Genomic DNA, 12,404 nt, shown 5'->3' on the forward strand with positions numbered 1-12,404 from the left:
CTCTGGAGTGAGGCTGTCAGCAAGACCACCACTGCCACTCCAGAAAGCTGGGACACATGGGCTGTCGGCTGCGCTGCCAGTTGTCGTTTATAACTTCAGGCCTCTGCTATTTCTTGTAAATAATTGGGGGAACAAATGCCTCCCAGGTGCTAGTCTTTCTTCACTCAGTCCTCAAATCAAGTCAAAAAGATTTGTTGGCCAGTTACAAAGCACCAAACAGTAGAGGAGAGAAAAATTTAATCCTGGTGAAAAAATATTTATCACTACCAAGGATCAAGGCACTGAGGTCAGCCCTGAGAATGTCAGAATGAACAAGTGCTGCCCTTGAGATGCTGGCCAAAGACTAGTCCTCACCTTTGAGGAACATAACAGCCCCAAAGGCAAACGTCAGTTGCCAGTCAACCCACCACGACACAAGGTGCGGAACCGGGCAGGCCATGGCCAAGTGCGTCAAGGTTGCAGAGGGAGCCCTTCCCGAGGCAGAAGGCAGGAGAAGACTTCCTGGAAGCGGAGGCAGCTGAGCTGGACTGAGAAAGATAAACAGGATTTCAGTAGGGAGAGAAAGTGATGTGGGACCCTGAGGCAGAAAGTCCCAGTGTCAGCAAGGCGCAGGGAGGTTTCAAGGAAAGCCAGCTGGAGGTGCAGAGGGCCAGGGATGGGCTGTGTGGGCAGGACAGGCCGCTAGGGGCGCTCGGAGGCCACGCTGAAGAATCTGAACCTGCGTGCACAGCTGCACAGATGGGCAGCCTCGGAGAGTTTTAGAAGAGAGGACCTCGCTTCACCTGGGAGGCTTAGCCCGTGAAGCGTCTGCCTTCCGCTCAGATCATAATCCCAGACTCCTGGGATGGATTCCCACATCGGGCTCCCTGCTCAGCGGGGAGCCTGCTTCTCCCTCTCCCTCTGCCTGCAGCTCCCCCTGCTTGTGCTCTCTCTTCTTCTCTGTCACTACATAAACAAAATCTTGGAAGGAAGGAAAGAAAGAAATCAAGAAAGGGTAGGCCTCTGTCAGATGTTCTGAGGTCCTGAATGACTCCACAACCTCCTTTGTGATTTAGGGATAATCCATCTGGGAACAGAGTCATGGTATGGGCTGCGGCTGGGCGTCCTCAATTTCCCCAGTGGGAAAGAAGGTCAAGGGCGAAAGAGGGGAACCATCCCTCTCACCAGTGGCTAACACACTTTTGCATCAAGACACACCAATTTGCATATCTACGGTCAGCTTTCTGGGCCGGCAGCTGGTAGTGGGAGCAGCAGGAACCAATATACCTGAAGCCACAAACTATAATGGCCACTATTACTGACGCTGCTGCCGTGCACTGCGCAACACATGCTGGGTACTTTGCATAATGTCTCATTTAAACCTGGAAACAATTTGTGTGCTGGGTATTTTGTAAATGAGAAATCGGGGCCTAGAGAGGCAAAGTAAAGTAAATCACAGACCCCAGATATGAGGAAGCAGCAGTCTGCCCTGTCCCACACATTGTGGCCAGAGTCAACCTTCCTGAGCAGTTGTGCTCTTGTTCCTTGTCTTGTGTACCTACGGGACCTATGCACCACTCAGGAAATGAATCCAAACTACTTAGTTAGCATGGCACTTCAAGACCTATTATGTTTCCAGTCTTACCTCCAACTGCCCAAACCTTGAATTACTTCTCATTCTAAGATGATGGCCCATGTGTTCTCACTTCTGACATTGGCTCACCTTGCCCCTTCTGCTAAAATATCCCTGGCCCCCTCTGTGCCTGTCTCAATGCCCCACACACACCTGCTGGCATCAGTTCAGTGTCCTCTCCCTGGAAACTTCAGCCTCTCCACCCAGGGTTTTTCCTGCACTGGATCCTCCCTTGAGACTATTCAGTATTTTGAGCCAGACAAGTTTGTGTTGTATGGAACACTTCCCAAGAGTGTAGGATGTTCAGCATCCCTGAATGTGCCCAAATGCCAGAGATAATCTCCAGCAATCATGACAGTTAAAATCATCTTCCTCGAATTTTCAACCACCATCCAGGATTGAAACCTGACTGCCTTGGGTAACACTATGTGTGCATGTCTATCTCCTCCAGTGGACTGGTCATATCTTGAGAGTAGGTATTCTTTTTATATTCAACATTGCATCTCCTAGAAGCCTAGTGCAATGCCTTGCACTTTCAAGCACTGATATATCCACTGCACATAGAGGACGGAGCTTTTTTTAAATTTTATTACTTTATAGGTAAATTGATTTTTTAAAATTTCCATAGTCAAAGAGAGCAGTACCAATCCCCATGCCAATACAAATTCCTCCTGGTTCTCCTTATGTTTAGTCCCCTAAATTTTTATTTAACTTTATGAACATTAAGAATCTGGAAAATACGGCAGCCCAGGTGGCTCAGAGGTTTAGCGCCGCTTTCAGCCCAGGGTGTGATCCTGGAGACCCAGGATTGAGTCCCACGTCGGGCTCCCTGAATGGAGCCTGCTTCTCCCTCTGCCTGTGTCTCTGCCTCTCTCTCTCTCTCTCTCTCTCTCTCTCTCTCTCTCTCTCTCTCTGTGTCTGTCATGAATAAATAAATAAAATCTTTAAAAAAAAAAAAGAATCTGGAAAATAGGGGATCCCTGGGTGACTCAGTTGGTTGAGCATCCAACTCTTGGATTCAGCTCAGGTCAAGGATCTGCAAGTCACTGAGGTCAGCCCTGAGAATGTCAGAATGAACAAGTGCTGCCCTTGAGATGCTGGCCAAAGACTAGTCCTCACCTTTGAGGAACATAACAGCCCTGTTATGGGTCAGGGATTGAGCCTCATGTATGGGCTCTGCACTTAGTGGGAGTCTGCTTGGATAGTCTCTCCCTCTGCCCCTTCCCCCACTTGCACACACTCTCTTAAAATAAATACATAAAAAAAGAATTCAGGAAATAATGCAACTGCTCATTCACTACTACAAAAACTCAAAATCCCTAAAAGGATTTAAAGATGTTTATCTAAGCTCATACTTGCCAATTTAGAACGATTGCATAAATAGATCTGAAGCTAGATCCCAACACTGACAGATCCTGAATTTTCCAGCTCTAGCAGAGCCATTTTCACAAAGTGCCACCTTGCTTCTGGAGTCCAATGTCCAGACTTCACCTTGCAGCCAAGCAGATGCACAGGATAAGTCAAGGCTGCCTGCTTGAACCTCCATCAAAGCTTGCACAGCCTTTGAGTTTCCAGAAAACACAAGACCCAGAAATAGGTCATGGTTGGCATGGAAGTGGAAGGATGTAACATCATTTTGCCTCCAATATGAAATTTGTGAGGACCAGAATTTGCCTGGGGTGGGACTCTGGAGGACTGAGTCAGCTCTCTGACTCCTGACTCCTACTTATGAGATGGATTCATGCAGGACTGCTACAAAAAAAAAAAAAAAAAAAAAAAAGAGCTGGACAGGCAGGAACTCAGAACAGAGATAGGCACTGATCTTGGAGTCCAGAGGCCCAGCTCTGGGTCCTGGCTCTACCTCCTCTAGGCATGTGACCTTGGCAAGTCCTGTAACCTCCCCAAACCTCACTCATGAGGTATATTACCTGTTTGCTTACTTATATGGTGGCCAACAAAAAGTTAATATATACAGATGAACATCTTATTTTTTTTTTTTTTTATTTATGATAGGCACACAGTGAGAGAGAGAGGCAGAGACACAGGCAGAGGGAGAAGCAGGCTCCATGCACCAGGAGCCCGACGTGGGACTCGATCCCGGATATCCAGGACTGCGCCCTGGGCCAAAGGCAGGCACCAAACCGCTGCGCCACCCAGGGATCCCTCTTATTTTTTTTAAAGATTTTATTTTGAAGTAATCTCTACACCCAACGTAGGGCCTGATATAAAGAGCCTAACTGTAGGTTGACTTCATGAGGAAATGATTGCAAAGACTATTCCTGAAGGAAACCTGGGGAGTTGTGTTTCCTTCTGTCAATAGTAAAAGGAAAGAATACAATTGTCACATTCTTTGTTCTCCAAATAATAAAGCAATTCTTATTCATTACAAAAAAGCAAGAGAGCAAAAACAAGAAAACTTAGAATACCCACTGTTTTAGTCAGCTCAGGCTGACTAAATACGATAACAAAATACCACAGACTGGGTACCTTAACTAACAGACATTTGCTTTCTCACAGTTCTGGAGGCTGGAAGTCCAAGATCAGGGTGCCAGTGTAGTTGGGTTTCAGTGAGAGCTTTCTTCTTGGCTTGTGGACAGCTGCCTTCTAGCTCTGTGATCACTTGAGGCAAGTCCCCAGAGAGGGAGATCTCTCTTCTTAGAAGGCCTAATTCTTTTTTTTTTTTTTTTAATATTTTATTTCTTTATTTGACAGAGAGAGAGAGTGTGTGTACAAGCAGAGGGAGCAGGAGAGGCAGAGGAAGAGGGAGAAGCAGGGTCCCCGCTGAGCAGGGAGCCCAATGCGGGGCTCAGCCCCGGGACCCCAGGATCATGACCTGAACCAAAGGCAGATGCTTAACCAACTGAGCCACCCAGGCCTAATTCTATAGGTAGGATCAGGACCCCACCTTTATGACTTCATGTAACCCTAATTGCCTCCATGAAGGCCCTATCTCCAAATACAGTCAATCACATTGGGAGTTTACAGCTTCAACATATGAATTTAAAGGAGACGCAATTCAGTCTATAGCACCCACAATCTCATTTGCCTAGAGAAAACCACTTTATTTTTTTTTTTTTTTTTTTTTTTTTGAGAAAACCACTTTAAAAAAAAAAATATTCATGAGAGACACAGAGAGAGAAGCAGGCAGAGGGAGAAGCAGGCTACCCCTGGGGAGCCTGATGTGGGACTCGATCCCAGGATCCCAGGATCAAGACCTGAGCCAAAGACAGATGCTTAACCACTGAGTCACCCTGGTGCCTCTGAGAAAGCCACTCTTTATACTTTGATGTATCTCCTACCATTCTCCTAAGTGTGCATATATTTAAAGAGAGAGAGAGAAACATGATATACAGAATAGTCTGTTACTGGCTTTTTTCATTCAACAGTATATGGTGACAGCCCTTGCACATCATCAAATTTACTTTTCCTATATTGCTTTCAGTACCTTAGCCTATTCCTCGGTGTGGTTACATCATTGTTCCTATGGCCCCAATTTTAGCCTTTAGGTTTGCAGCCAGCTTTCCCCATTACAGAGAGTGCTGGGATGGACACTTTTGACTGTTCCCTTACAACAGATTCCCAGGAGTGAAAGTATATTCAGAGGGCCTGTGCACTTCTAAAGTTTTTGGTGAGCAGGGTCAGAACACCAGCCTTCATCAATGCTCCCACCAATAGCCAATGAAAATGTGGCCTCACTTTTTTTAAAAGGCTTTTATTCATTTATTTTAGAGAGAGAGGCACACGCAAGCAGGGGAAAGGGGCGGGGAGGCGGGAGGGAGAGGGACAAGAAGACCCCATGCTGAGCCCCATGGGTTCAATCTCACAACGCTGAGACCATGACCTGAGATGGTATCAAAGTCTGATGCTCAACTGACTGAGCCAACCAGGCACCCCTTTACTTCTTAAAACATAAACTTTTTTTTTTTTAAGATTTTATTTATTTATTAGAGAGAGGCAGAGACATCGGCAGAGGGAGAAGCAGGCTCCATGCAGGGAGCCCGATGTGGGACTAGATCCTCGGGCCTCCAGGATCACGCCCCGGGCTGAAGGCGGCCCTAAACTGCTGAGCCACGTGGGCTGCCCCTAAACTTTTTTTTTTTTTAAGAGATTTTATGTATTTATTTGAGAGAGAGAGAGAGCACATGAGCTGGGCGCTGGAGGGACAGATGCAGAGGTTGAGGGAGAAGCAGACTCCCCATGGAGCAGGGAGCCCGACAGGAGGCTCAATCCCAGGACCCCAGGATCATGACCTGAGCTAAAGGTGGATGCTTAGCTGACTGAGCCACCCAGGAGCCACTAACGTAGACTTTTTATTTTTTATTTCTCTATCTACAGAAAAGTTGCAATAATAGTACAGAGAACAGAGTTCTACATGCCTGTCACCCAGTTTCTCCTAAGGGTAACTAACATAGTACCACATGGTGCATCTGTCAAATCTAAGAAATTAACATCAGTCCACTACTATTCACTAAACTGCAGACTTTATTCTCATTTCATCAGTTTTTCTGGTGAAGTTCTCTTACTATTTCAGGGTTTGGTTTGGTTTTGTTTTTAAGATTTTATTTACTTACTTGAGAGAGAGAGAGAGAGAGAGAGAACCAGTGGAGGGGAGAGGCAGAGGCAGAGGGAGAAGCAGACTCTGCTGAGCAGGGAGCAGGACACAGGGCTCCATCCCAGGACCTTGAGATCATGACGGGAGCTGAAGGCAGACGCTTAACCTGCTGAGCCACCCAGGCACACCCACTATTCCAGGTTTTATTTTTTTATTTTTATTTTTTTTATTCCAGGTTTTAATCCAGGAGACCACATTGTGTTTTTTTATATGGTATGACCCAGCATTACCTACAATAGCTAATTATGGAAGCAGCCTAAGTGTCCTTTGATAGATGAAAGGATAGAGGAGATGTGGTATATATAGATACACACTTTTTAACTCCTCTTATAGGCCACAGGAAAATCCCTTGGTGTTTTGGGTACTGGCTGTCTCTAATGGTAACTACTGGTGATTGTTCATTGCTTCGGGGTATGTCTTGTTCCACTAGAGGCTTGTTCTGTCGGCAAAGTTACTGCTATACAGGGCAGTGAGGGTGATTTAGAGAAATTGATCTTTTGGTTTATCTCCCTAAACTCTGTAAAGAGCCAAGGGGAAGGCTTTTTATGTGGGAAAGGTCATGCATGTGTTCCCACAGGGTCTCTCGTGTCACTGTTAGGCAGGAATCATAAACAACAGCACTACAATTGGATTTTGCTCTATATTTGGAAAATTTAGCCCTTCATTACAAGGCACGCTGATGCTATCTCATTTAGTTCATTCTTTTGCTCATCTCCTGTAATCATTAAATTACAGAGCCATATTTCCAAAGCTCTAGGGAGAAAAATGGATTAGGAATAAAATCTTTTAAAATCCTGTAGAAAAGCACTGGATTTGTTTACGGATGATGGGTGCAGAGCCGGGGGAATGATCTATTCCAAGCCGTCCTAGGTGAAGGATTTGCTTCATTTTCCATGGCTCTATGATGTTCTCTCTTTAATGCAGAACAAGGGTGGCACCTTTAATATTCTGTTCCTGAATGTATCCCCGATTGCTCCGTGACCCTATCCCTGAGGGTAAGAGTGAATGAAGGAAACTAGAAGTCATGAAATACGGGAATGATCAGAAGGGAGAAAATGAAAGCTGAGAAGAAAAGGCTGCTGGGTTGTTTATCAAACTCCCCTGAATAAGGCTGGTTGGATTCTGTGGAGCAGCTCCATGCCTTTCTCAGAACTATTTGGAAGTCTTTGTTCTTTCCTCAGAGGACTGCTGCTTTTAGGTGATTCAAACAATTAACAAATATTCAGTGAGCTGTTAGAACAATTCTCCGACCAGCGTTCATTTATAGGACTCACCTCCCAAGCTACAAATCTATCTGAAACTATGATTGATTCACTTATATTTTCATTCTCTTGCATTTTCTCTGAGTCCAATTTGGGCACTTCTCAGCAAGTGTTCGTGGGGACACTCATTTGTTTCTTGAGGCAGTCTAGCTTTGGCCATTGCTGCCCACCCCTATTCAGAGGGGAAGCGCTGTGGGCCGAGCTTGTCCTGGGTAATCTTCTAGGACTCTTCTGGTGAGAGCTGCTATAACTGTTTCCTCCCAGGCTGCTTGGCCAGGATGTGGCTCTGCAGGCAGATTCGCATTCCAAATGCAGGACCCATGTGCCTCATTCTCTTGTGTCCTTATTAAGAAGGAAAGAGAAGTGTCGCCTAGGTGGCTCAGTTGGTTAAGCATCTGACTCTTAGTTTCAGCTCAGGTCATGATCTCAGGGTTGTGGAATCTAGCCCTGTGTTGGGCTCAATATGGAGACTTGCTTCAGATTCTCTTTCTCTCTCTTTCCCTCCCTCTCAAGTAAATAAAATCTTAAAAAAAAAAAAAAAAAAAAAAGAACTCCATGTCTAAGATGGTGTAACTGATCCCATGTTCTCCTCATGGGGTGCCCCAAGAAGCTCCCCCCTCCTGTACTCTCCTTACTTCAGTGACCAGGAGGCAAGCCTGTGAGAGCTGCGTAAGGGCCCAGGCCAAACTGATTGCAGCCCCCATGAATCACAGCTAATTACATGAGCTCAAACTCTGCTTCAGGCACCTTTTAGTTTGCAAAGGTGTCCTTAAGGTTGGTTTATTTACAATCAGCTTGGGGGCCAAGGACTGGAATTTATATTTGTAAGCATTGTAAATTTCGTAGAGATTTGGCAATAACAGAAACAGCCCAAATTTCTCACTATAGCTTCCTGAAAAGGCTGTTCCTCCAGGCCTCCTCATCGATCAAAAGAGCTAGCGTCTAGGACACTCTCAACTCTCTTTTTAACACTTTATATCTCTTGTCTTTGATTAATTCAATCAATAAAGATAGTTTTGTGACGCCAAGCGCTTTTGTTACTATCTTAAATTCTGGACCCTAATTTTACTGACAAGGGAATTAGCAGAATCTAGGGAGATCTCTTTATCCATAATGAGTAAAGCATCTGAAATTGGCTAAAGAATTCTTTCATCAGTTCTGTTCAAACGAAGTCGAGATGTACTAAAACCCAAACCTGGGGAACTGTCCTGAGGAAATGATGCTGAATGTTGGAAATGCTTTGTAAGCATGAACCCAAGGTCTCTCTCTGTGTCACCTTCCTCTAATACATTTGGGGAAAGGGGCCTTGTCTGCCATTGACTATTTGTCCGTCCTGCAGCCCACACCTCCCTGCCCTGCTGGGTCCCCTGGGTCCTTCCTGCCATCCCAGCTTCTCCTTGGGCCTTTGCTTGGTTACAACCTGAAGCTCTGAGGTCTCCTTCATTCGCTTCAGTGTCAGGGGATGAGTGACTTGGACGGGTGACCCAGGGGTGTCTAGGAGTGTGCTTACTGCCTGGTATCTTATAAATCATTCACCAGGAAACTGAAAAGACACCAATACTGGATGGCCATGGTGGGTGGCAGCTTCTGGGGTGGCATTGGACAACCATGTTAGTGAGGATTGGGTTTGGCCATGCTTAGATAAAAAAGCACAGCTCTTACAAGCTCAAACTGCCTATGTGGCCTTAGGCCAGTCAGTTACTCTCTTGGCTCATGTGCCAAAAAGGGACATAATGGTACCAACTTCATAGGGTTGGTGGTATAAAAATGAAATTAGTATATAAGCCAAGCACTTAGGATAGTATTTGCCATGTGATACATGATTGTTATGATAAAACAGAGGGAGAAAAAACAAATAATTTTCTTATGGACATTAAAAAAAAAAAGAAAGTCCAGAGGTAAAAGTGTAGAACTTGTATGGGAGCTTCATGGTTATTCTTAGACCCTCTCTTTCTGTTCCCTCCTGAAGGTTACTTCATAACACAAGATAATTGCTGGAGCTTTAGTCATTGCAAAATGCTCGCAAAACTCTCCTTAGTGTAATGCTGGGTAATTCAGCTTCCTCTTTACATTGCCCTAACCTATATCTGGATATCCAGGGGCCCTGCTCTGGCTGGGGGCAAGTCTTCCACAACCAAAGTGCTCATCAGACCAATCAAGTATGCAGTCTGTAGTATTTGATTGCATCCTAAATCAAAGACTGGATAAAGCTGGTGGACAGATACATGTATTACTCCTGCCCCTTCCTTCCACTTCTCTGAAGCATCAGTAAAGGGATTTGGAAAGGATGCAAACCCACAAGGGCCAAGAGAAGACAGAAAAGGGGATGGCAGCAACAATATTTTTGAAGCCAGAAAGCAGATGGAGAAGTGCTGAGTGATTTAGGCAATTCCAAGACAGCCAAAATAAAGCCAGCAGGTAGAAAAAAAACAAACAAGAATCCCTTTTACAGCACAGCCCCAAAGCTCAGGGATTGGCAGGAACAGGTACCGTGGGTAGTAATGGTAAAAGGATCGGCAGAAAAGCTGTGTAAGAAGCAGTTGGAGGGGCACCTCGCTGGCTCAGTCTGTAGAGCATGTAATTCTTGATCTCAGGATCATGAGTTCCAGCTCCATGTTGGGTGTAGAGATTACTTAACAAAAAAAAAAGGGGGGGGATTTAGACCCCCTGATCCCCTCTCCTGGGTGGGAGGCTCCCACCTACTCCAGCTGAACACTAGAGGTCTATTATCTGGAGAGAACAGAAGGCCTCTGGTGTGAGAAACAAGACCCAGGTTTTCAGTTGGAACACAGGGAAACTGAAGAATGTTTAAGTGTTGAACGTTGAAAGTCCAAAGTCCTTCTTCCCACTGGCTTTCAGGTGTACACTCTCCAGGCAGGAAATTGGATGCATCTTCTTAGGGAATGAGCTTTACTGACAACAGGGAACATCTAAGGATAGGATCCAGCTGATAATTACAAGACCCACAGTAAGGTAAACAATCGGCAATTGGCAGGAATTCCAATCAGCCTAGGATTCATTAGAGGAAAACCTCTCATGGGAAAGAGTTCAAAACCAAAATAAATTACACAGAGTGAACAAAACTTAAAAAAAAAAAAAAAAAAGACAAACGGCACGAAAGGGAACAAGGTCAATGACGTCATGAAGAAACTATCAGACAAAACCAGGATGTGGGACATGTCACAAGACAACTGGTCAAGTCTCTTCAAATCAATTTGATGACAAATTACAAGGGGAACCAGGGGGGACTTGCTTTAAATAAAAAAGACATAACAACCAAATCCAGTCTGTAGTATTTGATTGCATCCTAGTTTGAAAAACAAATTATAAAAGATATTTTTGGAATAACCAGGGAAATTTGGATGAAACTGGATAAGTACTAGAAACTAGGGACTTAATCTACTTCTTAAAAATTACTGTTTATTATTGAAAGATATGTGATAATGTTTTTTTTAAGAAAATGCTTTTGTATCATATGCAGAAGTATTTAGATATGAAGCACCATGATGTCTATAATTTTCTTTAAAAAAGCTTAGGGGGTGTCTGGCTGACTCAATGGGTAAAGCACTCCACTCTCCATCCCAGGGTCATGAGTTCAAGCCCCAATGGGCAATGAGCCTACTTAAAACATTTTTTTAGGGCAGCCCCCGTGGCTCTGCGGTTTAGCACTGCCTTCAGCCTGGGGTGTGATCCTGGAGACCCGGGATCGAGTCCCACGTTGGGCTCCCTGTGTGAAGCCTGCTGTGTCTCTGCCTCTCTCTCTCTGTGTGTGTCTGTCATGAATAAATAAATAAAATCCTTTAAAAAAACACATTTTTTAAATAGCTCAGGAAAGCATATACATAGATAAATCAAATATGGCAAAATATTAGCAATTTTTTAAATCTAGATGAGGGAAGTATTGGGTTTTTACTGATTCCTTCTCTTTTCCTATTTGAAATTTTATATTTATTTATTTATTTATTTATTTATTTATTTAGAGATTTTGTGCACTTATTAGAGAGAGAGGGAATGAGAGAGCGCAAGCAGGGGGCGCGGCAGAGGGAGAGCAAGAAGCAGGCTCCTTGACCAGGGAGCCTGCTTCTCCCTCTGCCTGTGTCTCTGCCTCTGTGTGTGTGTGTCTCTCAGTAATAAATAAATAAAATCTTAAAAAATAAAGAAAGAAAGAAACTCTTCAAATTGCTCCAGAAAGAAGCTAGGCAAGGGAGTGGGAAGATTGGTGGGTTCCTGCAGGCATTTCTATCTGGGTCCACAGCGGAGAAATGAGAGCTGGGGAAGAACCAGTTTGGACCCCTGGGAAGTTGAGGTTCCAATCATGGAGAGCCCATGCCTTGTCCTCAAGTTCAGGGTAAGGGAGACTGAGATTAGGGTCACCAAGGATAATTCAGAATGTGGCAGGGAGGATTCAGAGCAGGAAGAAAGAGGATGGAGTTTGAGGAAAGCTTTGAAAAGTGATGGGCAGGTGAAGTTAGGCATACTCCATAACCACTAAAAATTATGTTTACACAAGAGCATTCATTGTGGCATTATTTGCAATAGTACAAAACTGAAAAGTACCTAAATGTCCATTATTTAGGAAACTGATTGAATGAACTAAAATACAGCCATGCAATGCCATTGAAAGCAAAGAGGAAAAACTAATTACTGAGATAGAATGGTCTCCAGGATACACTGTTCAATGAAAACACAGCAAGGTACAGATATATAGTGTATTACTTTTCAAGTAGGAAGGAAGGGGAAAATGCTAATTTCATAAGCACCAGAAAGCAAATCACCAACAAAATAAAATGGTTAGAAGCAGGGAAGCGGGTGGGGGAGGTAGGGGTTACTACTTACATATACACACATAACTATGATATAGTTTCAACTTTGGAATCATGGTTTTATAACCAAAAGCTTTAATTGAAAAGAAAAAAAA

Source organism: Canis lupus, chromosome 17 (genome assembly GCF_011100685.1).
Source record: "Canis lupus familiaris isolate Mischka breed German Shepherd chromosome 17, alternate assembly UU_Cfam_GSD_1.0, whole genome shotgun sequence".
NCBI lineage: Eukaryota > Metazoa > Chordata > Mammalia > Carnivora > Canidae > Canis > Canis lupus.